Source organism: Coregonus lavaretus (genome assembly GCF_964263955.1).
Source record: "Coregonus lavaretus genome assembly, chromosome: 36".
NCBI classification, from domain to species: Eukaryota; Metazoa; Chordata; class Actinopteri; order Salmoniformes; family Salmonidae; genus Coregonus; species Coregonus lavaretus.
The window spans coordinates 19,749,737-19,767,169 of record NC_140023.1 but is presented as its reverse complement, the minus strand read 5'-3'; positions in this window follow the sequence as shown (position 1 = coordinate 19,767,169).

The window sequence follows — 17,433 nt, the reverse complement described above, 5'->3', positions numbered from 1 at the left end:
AAATGTTATAAATTGATTTGCATTTTAATGAGGGAAATAAGTATTTGACCCCCTCTCAATCAGAAAGATTTCTGGCTCCCAGGTGTCTTTTATACAAGTAACGAGCTGAGATTAGGAGCACACTCTTAAAGGGAGTGCTCCTAATCTCAGTTTGTAACCTGTATAAAAGACACCTGTCCACAGAAGCAATCAATCTATCAGATTCCAAACTCTCCACCATGGCCAAGACTAAAGAGCTCTCCAAGGATGTCAGGGACAAGATTGTAGACCAACACAAGGCTGGAATGGGCTACAAGACTATCGCCAAGCAGCTTGGTGAGAAGGTGACAACAGTTGGTGCAATTATTCGCAAATGGAAGAAACACAAAAGAACTGTCAATCTCCCTCGGCCTGGGGCTCCATGCAAGATCTCACCTCGTGGAGTTGCAATGATCATGAGAACGGTGAGGAATCAGCCCAGAACTACACGGTAGGATCATGTCAATGATCTCAAGGCAGCTGGGACCATAGTCACCAAGAAAACAATTGGTAACACACTACGCCGTGAAGGACTGAAATCCTGCAGCGCCCGCAATGTCCCCCTGCTCAAGAAAGCACATATACAGGCCCGTCTGAAGTTTGCCAATGAACATCTGAATGATTCAGAGGAGAACTGGGTGAAAGTGTTGTGGTCAGATGAGACCAAGATCGAGCTCTTTGGCATCAACTAAAATCGCCGTGTTTGGAGGAGGAGGAATGCTTGCCTATGACCCCAAGAACACCATCCCCACCGTTAAACATGGAGGTGGAAACATTATGCTTTGGGGGTGTTTTTCTGCTAAGGGGACAGGACAACTTCACCGCATCAAAGGGACGATGGACGGGGCCATGTACCGTCAAATCTTTGGTGAGAACCTCCTTCCCTCAGCCAGGGCATTGAAAACGGGTCGTGGATGGGTATTCCAGCATGACAATGACCCAAAACACACGGCCAAGGCAACAAAGGAGTGGCTCAAGAAGAAGCACATTAATGTCCTGGAGTGGCCTAGCCAGTCTCCAGACCTTAATCCCATATAAAATATGTGGAGGGAGCTGAAGGTTTGAGTTGCCAAACGTCAGCCTCGAAACCTTAATGACTTGGAGAAGATCTGCAAAGAGGAGTGGGACAAAATCCCTTCTGAGATGTGTGCAAACCTGGTGGCCAACTACAAGAAACGTCTGACCTCTGTGATTGCCAACAAGGGTTTTGCCACCAAGTTCTAAGTAATGTTTTGCAGAGGGGTCAAATACTTATTTCCCTCATTAAAATGCAAATCAATTTATAACATTTTTGACATGCGTTTTTCTGGATTTATTTGTTGTTATTCTGTCTCTCACTGTTCAAATAAACCTACCATTAAAATTATAGTCTGATCATGTCTTTGTCAGTGGGCAAACATACAAAATCAGCAGGGGATCAAATCCTTTTTTCCCTCACTGTAACGCTTTACTGTATTTAGGAACACATTTACAATGTACTTAGGACTTAAACGTTACCAAGGTGTTAGTGAGACACAACCCATAAAGCTCATGATGAAGTGTTATATTAAAGTATCAAGTTTCACATGCACAAGTAGAGTGAAATGCCTATCTTGCAAACTCAAAACCCAACAATGTAATAATCAATAACAATGTATTGCTAGAAAAAAGCACACGAGAAATTAGAATAAGAAATATGAAATACACAATAAAGTAAGTCTAACATAAGTAGGCTGAGGTTGAATCTACAACGGCAGCACACACCTGAGAACTTCTAACCAGTGAACCACGCAATTTCAACGAGAATGTTAACATTTCAGGAGAAAACAGAATCTCTCTCACTACAACTCACTCATCCTCCCTGTCCTCAAGTTCCACCAATGAGAGAAACACTTGTTCTGACAATCCCCACCTCTAACCTCCAGTCTGCTGTTCGTCTACCAAGAGTGACATTACATAACTTCCCCTTGGTGCTCTGACAGAATCTTCATCACCGACCTGACCGGGGTGCAAGCTCTGTGGGAAAGAAATCACAATAATTATAATGATTGTTATACCTTTACACATAATGAGTACAGCCCCACGGGCCACTGTACATGACAGCAGGGCTATGAGCTGTCACTGCTCCCAGACGCCTAGCACTCAGCGCTAACCAAAGACACGTGAATTATAGCTCATGACACATAGTTCTGTCATTAATCACGAAGGGACAGAGATCTAAAGATTTTTGGCGTACAGTTGCAGGAGGCCTTTCAAAATATGGAGTTGCGGGACTTCTCTCGACAATTAGGGGAACTGACAGACGTATTGCGAAGGGTTTTGTTTAATTTGACTGTAAAAGATGTGATAATGGTTCTGTTTTCCAGAGGGGATGTATTTCCCACATCCATTTTATACAGTTAGTTTACTGCTCTTGGAAAACATACTGTACATGGTGAAAATAGCTGTTTTGTGGGCCCAGTGTGGGCTCAGATCAAAATTAATCGTGACAACTAAACTAAACAACTACAACTAAAGGATTTCCAGCAACTTTATCTACGACTAAATCCTTATAGGATTTCCTCTTTGTGCAATGCTTCACTACATTACTACTCATTGACTGTTCAGTCATACAGCATACAGACTTCCCCATGACCAGGGCTCTAAATTAACATTTTCCTAAAGAAGTTAGGAGCACCAGAATTTATTTATTTATTGAATGAGATACAGCCTTTATTGGGCCTACATGAATTCTAGCTACTTTTGAAGCACATGTTGTGCCCTAGAAACTAATATGTAACCCTGTAAAGACATTTGTTTATTATAAAAGCTAAAATGTTGATACAAACACCTGTAATTGAAATTACAAAGTCATTTGTGGAATATTAGCTTTCTACAGTGTGTAAAAAGCAGTGTTTCCAATAGGCTGGTTGGTTGTTTAGCAACAAAACTGACGTGTGTGCAACTATGGGGCAAAACAGACAGGGTTGACTTAGATTGTTGACAACATGTAAATTATAGTTTGTTTCCAGTGTTTATTGAAAACATAAATACATTTGCACAATGAGCACGTGTTGTCTCCCAAATACATCGTTACAGTTGTTGGTTAGCTAGCTAGCGAATTTGAGCCATATTAGCATAGATGTGACATCAGTCAAACACCTCAAAACAAGACATGGCATCAAAAACAGGATAAAACTATACTGAACAAAAATATAAACGCAATATGTAGAGTGTTGGTCCCATGTTTCATGAGCTGAAATAAAATATCCCAGAAATGTTCCATACGCACAAAAGCGTGTTTCTCTCAAATGTTGTGCACAAATTTGGTTTCATCCCTGTTAGTGAGCATTTCTCCTTTGCCAAGATAATCCATCCACCTGACAGGTGTGGCATATCAAGAAGCTGAATAAACAGCATGAACATTACACAGGTGCATATTGTGCTGGGGACAATGAACCGCAGACCACGTGTAACCACTCAGCCCAGGACCTCCACATCCGGCTTCATCACCTGCGGGATGGTCTGAGACCATCCACCCAGACAGCTGATGAAATTGAGGAGTATTTCTGTCTGTAATAAAGCCCTTTTGTGGAGAAAAACTCATTCTGATTGGCTCCCAAGTGGGTGGGCCTAGCTCCCAAGTGGGTGGGCCTATGTCCTCCCAGGCCCAACCATGGCTGCGCCCCTGCCCAGTCGTGGAATCCATAGATTAGGGCCTAATTTATTTATTTCAATTGACTGATTTCCTTATATGAACTGTAACTCCGTAAAATCGTTGAAATTGTTGCATGTTGCGTTTATATTTTTGTTCAGTATAGTTGAAACGAGCCATCTACAATTCCCCGCATGGCAGCTTCTTGACATTGTTGCTAGCTATCTGGCCATCCAGAATCACAACACCACACAGACTTCTGCCCCATTGAAGCGTGTGCATCGTTTTCGTGACGTTGTCAGCTAACCCGTCTATTGAGATGCATTACAAAAATTTAAAATTGTACATGCAAATCGGTCATTCATTCATTGCTATGATCATTGATCTCCTGAAGAAGCTATCCCTTTTCCATTCTTTCTGTGCCCCAAAATGTTAGGATACTAGTAAAGTTACCAGGTTGGTAGAGACATGCTACAGAACTTTGGCGACTAGTAAGTATTTTGGGGCTGGATGTGTCAATGTGTAGTTCATACATGCATAATCTTTGAGCAGAATTACTGTCATACCTCAATTAGCCACGAAATCCCTAGTTTGAAAGCGACTGTTTTCTCTGGAAGCTGTGCTGCGCCATTTTACCTACATTTTCCCCCATGTGGGCCAGCCCCCCTAGCAATTCGAGTTTGAGCCAATGAGCTTAAGCCCCTCGCCATTTGAGTGACAGCTAGCAAGATTCACATTCAGCAGAGTGAGAGAGAGAGCAATGATGTGGTGCACATATCTGCACATATGTGACTTCGTATGCAATTTTCAGCGACCACTTTTGGCTTGTGAGCGCTCCTTTCAGAACTACTGGCAAAAAAATATATAAAAGTACCAGAGAAGCTCTTTAACTAGCTAGCTAATGAGGTAACATGACTGATCCTATAGATGTACAGCACATCAGCAATCTGTTTGCTAGCTCAGTGGTTCTCAAACTTCTTGACCTGTGACCCCCAAAAAGCAGTTGCATTTTGGCGCGCACAGGGCCAACACCCGCGCACAATTTCTACACAAATGTAGCCTTTTTCTCACACATCTACACATAGTACCCCATAATGACAAAGTGAAAATATGTTTTTAGAGATTTCTGCAAATTTATTGAAAATGAAATACATAAATATCTCATTTTCATACACTACCAGTCAAATGTTTAGACACACCTACTCATTCAAGTTGTATTTATTTTTTTCAACAATTTTTTACATTGTAGAATAATAGTGAAGACATCAAAACTATGAAATAACACATATGGAATCATGTAGTCACCAAAGAAGTGTTAAACAAATGAACATATATTTTATATTTGAGATTCTTCAAATAGCCACCCTTTGCCTTGATGACAGCTTTGCACACTCTTGGCATTGATGAGTCAGAGCAGAGAAAGTGATTTATTTTCCACTGAATGACAGTTTGGTCACCCCAGGGCAGATGAAGGAGGAGATAAATGAACAGGCCCCACCACCACGCTCAAAAACCCTTCACGTACTGTTCCCTCCCAAGTGTCACCACTATCTTACCCTTTCACAGGTATTTTTTCACCAAAATGGGTCATGGTAGAGCTTCTGTTTGACCCCCTAGATCAGGGGTGTCAAACTCATTTTAGCTCAGGGGCCACATGGAGGAAAATCTATTCCCAAGTGGGCCGGACCGGAAAAATCATGGTATATATAACTTAAAAACAACAACTTCAGATTGTTTTCTTTGTTTTAATACGATCAACATACAACATAAAGCTGGAGCCTGAGGACAGTGTGTCCAAAATAGTACAAGCACAACATCACTATTAATCATAAAACACGTCAAGTTTATTTGAAAATTCTAAAGAAAAAGAACACACAAACACACAATGCCTCAGTGATTAACAGAACTGTTTCACAGATCACAGAACTATATCAGGGTGTCATTTCTCAGGCAGAAATTTAGATAAAAATAATGAAATCCTGTTCCCCAAACAAGTGCAAGAACCACAGAGTCAAGAATAGGTTAAATATACAAATAAAATCAATTAAAAACAATAGCACCTCAACATAAAAACATATAAACATAAATCTGAAAGCGTTGCTCAAACTCCCGTAACAGTCCAGTTATTTTATCTTTGAACCGCTTCATGTCTGCCACATGTTGGGTCGCGCACACATTTTTCAGACAGGGGAAGTGAGCTGCATCACCACCGGCAAGTTGCGTCTCCCACAATGACAGCTTCAACTTGAAAGAACGTATGCTGTCATAATACTGCGTGACAACTTTGTTGCGCCCTTGCAGCTGTTTGTTCAAGTTATTCAGGTGCTCTGTAACATCCACCATAAATGCAAGGTCCGGCATCCATTCTGCGGAATGAAATTCTAACACTGGTTTGCCCTTTTCTTCCATGAACTGTTCAATTTCTTCTCGTAAATCAAAGAAACGCCTCAGCACAGCACCTCGGCTTAACCATCTTACCTCAGTGTGGTATGGCAGGCCATAGATGTGGTCTTTCTCTCTGAGAAGGCTGTCAAACTGACGGTGATTCAGGCTTCTGGATCGGATGAAATTAACAGTTTGGATGACCACCTTCATGACGTTATCTATCTTTAATGACTTGCAACACAAAACCTCCTGGTGCAAAATACAGTGAAAAGTCAAAAAATCACGTCCTCCATTTGCAGATTGCACTTTCTCTCTGAACTTTGTCACAACACCTGCTTTTTTCCCGATCATTGAGGGCGCACCATCTGTAGCCAGGCTGACAGCGCGGGACCAGTCCACTCCGACCCTGTCCAGCGCGCCGACGAGTGCGGTAAAAATATCAGCTGCTGTCGTTGTATCTGTCATCGGCACCAACTCCACGAACTCCTCGGTGACGGTCAATGTGTCATCAACTCCGCGGATGAAAAAATGGCCAGTTGTGCAACATCTGTAATGTCCGTGCTTTCATCAATTGCAACCGAAAACGCAATAAATGACTTTACTTTTTGCTTCAACTGGCTGTCCAAATCCACTGAAAGATCGGAAATCCTGTCTGCAACTGTGTTTCTTGTCAGGCTGATATTTGCAAAAGCCTGCCGCTTTTCAGGGCACACAATCTCCGCTGCCTTCATAATGCATGTTTTTACAAATTCACCCTCACTAAATGGTTTTGAAGCCACTGCGATTTCATTAGCAATGAGGTAGCTAGCTTTCACTGCAGCGTCACTGATGTCTCGGCTGTGAGTAAACACAGACTGCTGTTTCTTCAGACCCGCCAACAGTTCATTCACCTTCTCTCATCTCCGCTGTCCTTGAAAGTTGTCATATCTGTCGGCATGAAGACTCACATAGTGGCGACGAAGGTTATATTCTTTCAGCACTGCAACATGCTCTGAACACACCAAACATACAGCTTTCCCATTCAATTCCGTGATTAAATAGGATGACCATTTTTCTTGGAACACTCTGCACTCTGCGTCCACTTTTCTCTTTTTTGACAGAGACATATTGGGGCAATGAGGGTGCCAAAGCACATAATGTTAAAAGTAGAAGCCGTAATAAATATCGCGGGCAAAACAAAGTAGCTCATTGGCTGCACGTGCTTGACCTACTTGCTCTGCCCCGGTATAAACAGTTTGCTTGCTTAACACAATTGCTATTGCGCCATCCAGTGGACGCAATTGGAACAGCAGTTTATTTTATTGAAAAATTGCAGCGCATTTTTATACTTAAAAAAAAAAAAAAAAAAATCTTTTTTCTTTCCCAAAATCATCTCGCGGGCCGGATTAAACCCGTTTGCGGGCCTGATCCGGCCCGCGGGCCGTATGTTTGACACCCCTGCCCTAGATGCACCACACCTCTCCAAAGCATCATGCCTGATCAATGTGTAAATGTCTGTTTTTAAACTGTGCTTTCTGTTTGATGTTGTAAATGTGTCTTTGTATGAAACTTTATATGCTGCTATTTTGGCCAGGTCTCTCTTAAAAAATATTTTTAAAATCTCAATGAGACTAACTTGGTAAAATATAATACAATTCTATACTGATATGATAACGAACCAAACCCGTACATATGCTGCTAGGCCTACATCATGCCCCATTTAGTCCTCAGACTGAGGATGGTGATTTTGAGAGGAATTTAGCTTTGATATATGGAGACCTTGTGAAATCAATGCGACAGAACACCATCCAACAAGTACTGTTCTAACATGAGAAAACTCTGGAAAGGGAAAACTATGTGTGCCATTTCGCTGCAACACATACGTGTCACAAAAAGATGTGCTTCACTACAGTCCTGTTCATCATTTATAATAAGCCATTTAGCAAACGCTTTTATCCAAAGCAACTTACAGTCATGCGTGCATACATTTTTACAAATGGGTGGTCCCAGGGATCGAATCCACTACCCTGGCGTTACAAGCGCCATGCTCTACCAATTGAGCTACAGAGGACTACACAATCCACACAAAATATGTGAAAGAAGAAACCAGGCCTAATTTACCCAAGGGCACATTTTGAGTTGAGTGAGAAGATAAATGTGGCGTGAGGAGAGAAAAAAGAAACGTCTGAGAAAAGAAAAAAAAACATTCCTGGAAATGTTTGGATAGACAGACAAGTGCATTGTGGTGAAAAGTTGTCTATGCTGAACCGACAAGCTTTCATACAATACACTGCCTCCACAAATGTAGACAGGATATGGTGATGAGGGACTACATTGCACTGTGTGTGTGTGTGTGTGTGTGTGTGTGTGTGTGTATGTGTGTGTGTGTGTGTGTGTGTGTGTGTGTGTGTGTGTGTGTGTGTGTGTGTGTGTGTGTGTGTGTGTGTGTGCGTGCGTGCGTGCGTGCGTGCGTGCGTGCGTGCGTGCGTGTGTGTGCGTGCGTGTGTCTTAGGAGAAGGCCTACATGGGCAGAGAGCAGCAGATAGGCCTACGACTCCCAGAGTGCAGTACAATAACATGTCTTAATGGGGTTACCCTGCATTCATAACCAAGTGGGAAAGTAGTATTTACTACATATGACTTGGAGAAATCCACTTCAACACCCGCCAACTGGTAATTAGGAAACTCGTCTATCATCCCTGAGCTCTGACTTCTCCCACATGCTGACCTCTAACCTCACCTACTAAAGAAATGACCTCAATAACCAGCGGTTAAATTGGGCCGGGTCCCGCCTGGTCCGAGACCTGCCACCTATGATCCAAATGAGAGCCAGACGGAGCTGAGACCCAGTTCCTTTGGTTATGCGAATTTTGAATTATCTCATGAAAAACAGGAAGAGAAACATACATGCATTGTAGCCTACAACATTCTTAATGCAGTCGTGGGAAAACACACATTTGAAAGCAGTTTTGATGGCCACTGTTAAAAGAGGAGGATCACAGAGCTTTCTAGTGAACATTTATTTCTCAAATCCCCCAAATTTGTGAACTGCACCATTTTAGAACCTGAGTTTTTAGCAGTGGCATGGTTTATGTGCATATAGCGTGTTACTAAATGTAACACGGGCCAGGTGTAACATGGAGGCCTACATTATATTCACAGTACATGATCCTTGGCTGAGTGCCAGTGGAACGTTTTTGGGGACATTCAAGCCTTCAATATGTTGCTAACTAGCAACAAGATCATGCTTAGAGTTTGATCTAGCTAAATGCAGATGGGCAACCCTCAGCCTATTTATTTATAGCCAATATGCTGCATCAGTTGGGCTACAGCAGGTGATAATGCTTATTGTTAAATAGCACACCTGCCTGATAATATGGACCAATATGTTATTGGGCTCAATTTATTTTAATTCATTTTGGAGTAGAATGTCCTTTTAAAAAGTCACCAGAACTGACCATCTCACAGTCATTCGCCCCCCAAAAATTGTAGGTCCCTCCACCATGTGTGATGTGTGCTATTGTCAGCATATATTGTATAGGCTAATATATTAAACTCCTTGAGTCCCACTGTATCGCTGGCGCATTTTGGACTTCTAACCCCTTTTAAACATTTGAGCTACCTACTTTTGGGTTGTACCATTGAATTTGTCAATTTCTTCTGCACCCGTGGGTACCAACCATTAGTCTGTGTGATAAACCGGGGCTGAGCTAGAGGGGTTTATGTGAGACATTGGCAGTCAATTATATAGTTGCATCTAGTGTTCAAGAGTTCCAGGGAGGGCACTAAATGGACGAAGGTTAAATCCCTGGACACTGAATGTTTTTTTAAAATCAGCTGTGTTCTTTCTGTGTAAGAGTCAATTATATGAAACTTAGAGTCATTTAATTTGGGATGATGTCAAATCCTGAGTGTGTTTATTGGGGTCGGGAAGAGGAGGAGGGGAGAGGGGAGGGGAGTTGAGGGGAGTGGAGGGGAAGCCAGCTGCCAAAGCTCTCTCTGCTCAGTTTTCTCTACAGTAAAATCTCTCTCCTCTATCATGTGTTGCTCATCTTCAAAATGGATCCACCAACTCACACACACTTGTCTAAATTAATTAGGTGCTACCTACATAACAGCTTAAAGCCTATTCCTAGAGAGTTTTCTTATCAGCTTTTTTACATTCCCCTAATGTTTATTTATTCTACACGTTCTTCCCAGCAACATTTACATTTCACCATGTTCTCTATAGTGTAATGTATAGGATGTATTCAACATTTAATCAGTATAGGAGAACATTCTAACATTTAAAAGAAACTGTATCAATCAAATGTGTCTAAAGGCGTAGCCACTCACTACCAGCCGCCAAGCCTAATTGATGTACGTAACTAGAGATGGTACACCCAACTCATAGCATCGACAACAGCGCCCCCCAGTGGAACTTGTACAGGACATTACAGGCTGGCCAGAGAAGTATACTAAGTACACCATTCTAATGTAATACTGGTAAATTACCTCAACTACAGTCACTCTCACCTTGTCAAGAACAAATGCAGTTAATTATCAGACTATCCCCTCTAGTGAAGTTAAACTGCAAGTCTTAATACAGCCCAATGGATTTGTGTAGAAATGCAGTCATGCTGCCTCCTATAGATAATAAGATGGAACTACTTCAGCTCAGTTGATGAAATACTGTGCGAGTTGGAAAGAAACATACACTTCTTACATTTACAGCTAAAAACGAATAATATACTTGCACTTTATATAGGCCTTAGCAAAGTCCTCCCACCAAATCATGTCACAAAAAGAGAATAACTAGAAAATTGCTACCCCGAAAAGATCGAGATATGATTAGATAGAAGTTAGCGTATTGATATGAGGTAAAGGGCAAGGTAAGTAGGCCTACACATTGAGGTGTGCTGCAAAATAACTGGTAATGGGAGTGTGGATAATAGCTATTTTGTTGTATGACTTCATTTCGAAGCACGCATGGATGTGAATGTGATCATCAGGTACCCAAAGACCCCTGTGCACGTGCATGGATCAGCACAACATAAAACAGCAGGAATATATGTTTAATGATACCATGTAGCTAAGAAATAGTATGAGATGACAAATCTTGATATAGGCTACTCTATCTAAATTGTAATATCTGTACTAGGTTTAGGCAAAAAATATGTTAGAGAAGAAAGTCCCTACCTGATATCTTCTTTGCCTACATTGCTGAATTGTCAGTTTAGGTAGCTACTTAATGTATTCCATGTTATCACAAGTTCAACGGCTAATACCTATCACTCTCTAACAGCAGTAAAAGTTATGCTCCAGGTGAGGCTCGAACTCACAACCTCGGCATCGCTCAACAATGTACTGTCATATAAGTACCGCGCGCTAACCGATTGCGCCACTGGAGCTCCATTCCTCCGGCTCAGCAATAGAGCTTATGAACACTCTGAACCTGATGCTAGCGCCTCTTTTTTTTTATCTTCTTCTCATGATTTACTTAGCGGTAATTATATTGTCTGTTATGTGTTACAACACAATCAAAACCATAAAGCAGCATTCATAGAAACTGACCAAGACCTGACTAAGCTCTAATAAATAACTGATTTGCCGAATCAGTCGTTTGCGTTGTTTGAACATAGCTAGCTAGCTTGCTAACGTTAGCTCGCCTGAACTGCTCACTGAGGATGGATAGAGAGCTGTCTGTTGTCGAGTCTATTGTGTCTAAATTGTATTTTCCCACATTGGCCGTGTGTATTTGACAGCTAATCTGGAAAGTGATATTATACTGTGTGCTTGTAGTATGAGTATTCATTTCATAACAAGTTGCTAATGCTATCTGTGAAATCCTGGCTGCTACAGGGTCGTCACTAGTTACCACAGCCACAATGTTATGGCTAAACCCCGCCTAGTTCTACAATTTCTGTTCTTAAAATCTGATTTTAAACCTAACCGTCACCCTAACCTTAACAACACTGCAAACATTAAGCCTAACCCTAACCTTAAATCAAGACCAAAAATATTATTTTTGTTTTCATGAATTTGTATTTTCATTTTGACGTTGTGGCTGTGGTAACTAGTAACAACCCGAGCCTCGACGTTGTTAACAATTAACTTTTGCAGATGGTTTTGAAGTCTCTGCATAAACCAATATTAAACCAATATCCTCCTTGTATAAACCATCACATTCTTAATTGAATAACATCGCAGCGGGAAGTAAGGTTGCTGAGGGTGCTGCAGCACTCCCTGAAAAAGCAGAATTAAAAAATATATATTAATACAAATATGTATTTTCGAAAATAATATTTTTTCCACAAAGGTAGTGCACTGGGCCTTTACTAGTCCTGTATTAACGGACCGATATAGAAATCTGTAGCTGAGCCAACAACAAATTTTTTTTAGCATAGCTGCTTTGGCAAAAAAGGTAGTTGTATAATTAAGAACAGTATCTTGCAGGATTCAATAGTTGGAATTTTAAGAGTTGTTGCCCTGTCACTTTCTCTGTGATTGTCATTCTAATGGAATCCAGAAAGAACCAAACCCTGTCCTCAAACATTTACATAAAAAGGTGCAAAGTTATGGACAAAGACCCAAAACATCCACATCAAATTAAATGTTTTTCTTGATCAAATAACATGGAAAACAACCACTTTTTGTGCAGTATTAATTTACCGTCCTTACAAACCACTTAATGTAAATGTACATTACTGTATTGTACATAGGCTGGTTATTTAGATTTGTACCATAAAGAAAAACAATACACAATACAGTAATTGATTGAGTACATTGAGACATCATGTGGTTTGTGATGCTGTGATGTGATGATGTGGCTCAGTTGGTAGAGCATGATGGTTCCAACACTAGGGTTGTGTGTTCAATTCCCAGTAGGACCAATACAGAGAAGTATGAAATGTAAGCACTCACTACTGTAAGTTGCTTTGGATAAGACTGTCTACTAAAACAAATGAATAGTCTTCACATAGTAATACGTTGCATTTGCAAAGTATTTCAAGAAACTGGAAAACATATATCAAGTGTTTTTATATTCCATAAGTATTATCAGATTAACTGTTTTGTACAGATAATTATCAGACTCAAGTTACAAATGCTGGTAAACACTCAAATACAAATACATTTAGTTTAGTGCACTGGGCCTTTACTAGTCCTATATTAGTCCTGCAGCACCACCCCCCCCAAACTACTTCCCCCCTCTATGTTGACTAACCATGTACCTTTTCTTCTGTCTACCCTCTTTAACATGATGCATTTTTGCCTGTGTATAATAATCTATTATCGGAAAAGAACCCATTGTTTTATTGTAGCATGGTTATGTTAACATTGTAAACTGAATGAAAAACACTGCTAGTCTAGACCTGTATGATAGGGCTAGTTTATTGGAGGATCACAATTCAACATGTCAACAACCATACTTGACAACATGAATTGAGATCATTATCATCTATCCACTAACTTTATCAATCATCTGTCTTGTATCTGGATGGATTGAATGGATGGATGAATCATGGATGGATAGATGCAGGGAGAGAGGGAGGGAGGGAGGGATGGATCTTTAACATAGGTAGCAGCCATCTTTAACATATGCTTAGGAGATAAATCTGTCACATGACCTTCCTCTCCAAGGAGGCAGATTAGTAAGAACAAACCTGATTTCACAAATACATGTCTCGACTGAGCTCCCAGCAGACTGTGGCTCCTGCCAAGCTCCAGGATATCGACAGAGAGGGAATGTAGTCTGGAGAGATGGAGCTCATTAACACATTGATGGGAAAGGAAACTGTGAGAAACTGCTCTTTAGTCCACCTGAGGCTTGATTAGATACTGTACACTACTCTACCGTAAAATCTGTGAGAAACAGGACGTTTATTATTGGAGAGTGTGTGAAGATGATGATGCCATATTGCCCTGCTCTTCCTATGACAGACCCTTCTCTATGGGCCACGAGAGACTGAGGGGATGAGAAGAGAAACTGATATGTGGATATGCAGCTGGTATGTGTCTTCCCCACGCATGTATGACCCTATCAACATTTCTCAACTACTAGGGCTGTTATGCCTACTTTGCTCACATTTCTCTCTCTCTCTTTCTACCTCTCACCCTTTCCTCCTCCCTCAGGAGAGGTCTTCCTATAACTCAAGAGTCCCTCTGTCTACAGGATAGTCCGATCATAACCTGGTCACAGCCAGTGAGTGAGTTTGCTATAGAATACAGGAATTAGCTAGTGTATGAGAAAGTAAAAGAGAAATCATAAAGTATATTGTTTATTTCTTAGTTACCAGTGGAGGTGGGCTGAGGGGGTTGCCCTATTCATCTTACAGAGCCCTGGCCTCTGATGTCATCACCATGGTTGTGTGTCATCACTCTGGACCCAGACAGTAAGAGCTGATAGTAGGAAAGTATGTCCTTATGCACCTTTTAGATCTAATCAAAATCAAATACAATTTTATTTGTCACATGCTTCAAAAACAACAGGTGTAGAGTAACAGTGAAATGCTTACAATGCAGAGAGAAAAAAAGATAAATAATAACTTGAGGAATAAATACACAATGAGTAACTATAACTTGGCTATATACACAGCGTACCAGTACCTAGTCCATGTGCAGGGGTACAAGGTAATTGAGGTAGATATGTACATATGGGTAAGGGTAAAGCGACTAGGCAACAGGATAGATAATGAGGAGTAGCAGCAGCGTATGTGATGAGTCAGACGAGTTAGTACAAAAGGGGGTCAATGCAGATAGTCCGGGTGCCCTATCTGCTTAACTATTTTGCAGTCTTATGGCTTGGCGGTAGAAGCTGTTCAGGGTCCTGTTGGTTCCAGACTTGGTGCATCAGTACCGCTTGTCGTGCAGTAGCAGAGAGAACAGTCTATGGGTGGCTGGAGTCTTTGACAATTATTAGGGCCTTCCTCTGACACCGCCTGCTATAGAGGTCCTGGATGGCAGGAAGCTGGGCCCCAGTGATGTACTGGGCTGTATGCACTACCCTCTGTAGCGCCTTACGCTCGGATGCCAAGCAGTTGCCATACCAGGCGGTGATGCAGCCAGTCAAGATGCTCTCAACTGTGCAGCTGTATAACTTTTTGAGGATCTGAGGGCCCATGCCAAATCTTTTCAGCCTCCTGAGGGGGAAGAGGCGTTGTTGTGCCTTTTTCACGACTGTTTTGGTGTGTGTGGACCATGTTAATTCCTTAGTGATGTGGACACCGAGGAACTTGAAGCTCTCGACCCACTCCACTACAGCCCAGTCGATGTGGATGGGGGCTTGCTCGGCCCTCTGTTTCCTGTAGTCCACGATCAGCTCCTTTGTCCTGCTGATGTTGTGATAAGTGGTAAGTGGTAAAATAAGGGTTTTTTATGGTGATGACCTCAGCCAATAAAACAGTAGGCTATTGGTTCGAACATACAGTACATGTACAGTCAAGAAAAAATTTAATTGTACCTTTTATAATGCAGAAACTGCAGTGCTAATTTTAACATGATTCCTGCTTCCCTCCTACTCATTAACATGTGCACCCCTCGTCCCCTCATTACTTCTCTCCATCACTTTACTGACAAGTTTGTTTGGTTTTATATGACCGCCCACACTAATTTACTTATTGTGGGAATGTAAGCAACCTTTCACCGATCACACTGGACTCCTCCCCGAGTTATCCCACTTCTGTATTTTGGACTTTCAGGCTCTCTGAAACCGAAAAAACACACAGAACTATGTGATTCAATACACAAAGTGTAATTTTTTTCAGTTACAATTTTCACATCACTTTGCAATAATGAGTGAGAAACCACTTCTTGTGAACGTGGACAAATGGATTGCAGAGAATGAAAAGGCCTTTCTACCACCAGTGAGTAGCAGTCTGTGCTAATTTCATTTATAGACAGTTTCAGTTTTAGTTGCACACTCTGGTGTCGTTAGATTTGTAATAACTGTGTTATTCACTAAACGAACTATAACTTATAAAGGCTTAATATAAAGTATTCACAAGCAGAGCATAGATGCTTCACAAATCTTCTATAAGCTTCTATGAAGCATTTGTTGTTATTTTAAAATGGGACCATGTTATTATCATGTTGAGCTGTAAAAAAGTACTGTTTACCCCCTGACTATCTTTAGTAGTCAAATAGTAATGATTCACACTATGTTGGCAAAGATTGACAAAGGTAATGAATGTGAGCAAAGTGCATGCTTTCATATTTTCTTTCTCCGCTAGGCATTTTCATCAGCTGAACATCATGTTTGTTGGAGGTCCCTACTCCAGAAATGACTACAACATAGAGGAAGGGGAGGAGTTAAGATAAAATGCCACCATTCACCTATGACATTGGCCAAATACTGTGGCAAATGATTGAATGATGTTCTTGATTGTTGTGTGACCATTGGCTAAGCTACTGACTGAGTTTATGTGAGAAGGTTAGGCACATGGGTCAGGAAAGATTATATTGTGGCTGACTGATTGCTAACTAACTAGCATGGTAGTGTCCTTGCATCAGTTGCTTACTTTCAGATAGGGATATTGCATAGGAATGATATCGCAAGCACTTGCAGAAAATGGGTATTCAAATGACTAAGAGATATTATGTATGCGATATAAGACTTATAAGACTTATTTAGGCTATTTAAAGACTTTATACACTGAGTGTACTAAACATTAGGAACACCTTCCTAATATTGAGTTGCACCCCCTTTTGCTCTTAGCATAGCCTCAATTCGTCGGGGTGTCAAAAGTGTTCCACAAGGATGCTGGCTGTTGACCCCAATGCTTCCCATAGTTGTGTCAAGTTCAAGTTGGCTGGATGTCCTTTGGGTGGTGAACCATTCTTGATACACACGGGAAACTGTTGAGTGTGAAAAACCCAGCAGCGTTGCTGTACTTGACACACTCAAACCGGTGCGCCTGGCAGCTACTACCATACCCCGTTCAACAAAGGCACTTAAAATATTTTGTCTTGTCCATTCACCCTCTGTATGGCACACATACACAATCCATGTCTCAACTGTCTCAAGGCTTAAAAATCCTTCTTCAACCTGTCTCCTCCCCTTCATCTACAATGATTGAAGTGGATTTAACAGGTAATATCAATAAGGGATCAGGATTCACCTGGTCAGTCTATGTCATGGAAAATGTTTTGTGCACTCAGTGTATTTACAAAACAGAGGATTGTACTTGCATTTTCAATAACATAATCTAGCCACTGGAGGTCAGCATAAGCACATTCATATCTTAGTGAGCACTTGAATGTGATGTGAAGCTGAAGATATCCTCCATATGATGTATCTGTTTTCTCTAGTCCGTAGTCATTGCTTTTCACTGTCATGTCCTCTCCCTGTCTTGTTTTGTGCAGCTCTGCTAGGTGAAAGGGGACATGTGTCTGAAGGTGGTAGAGAATGGTAAACATAAGGATGTGCATATCCACGAGGCACTGGTGAGAGAAACTACATT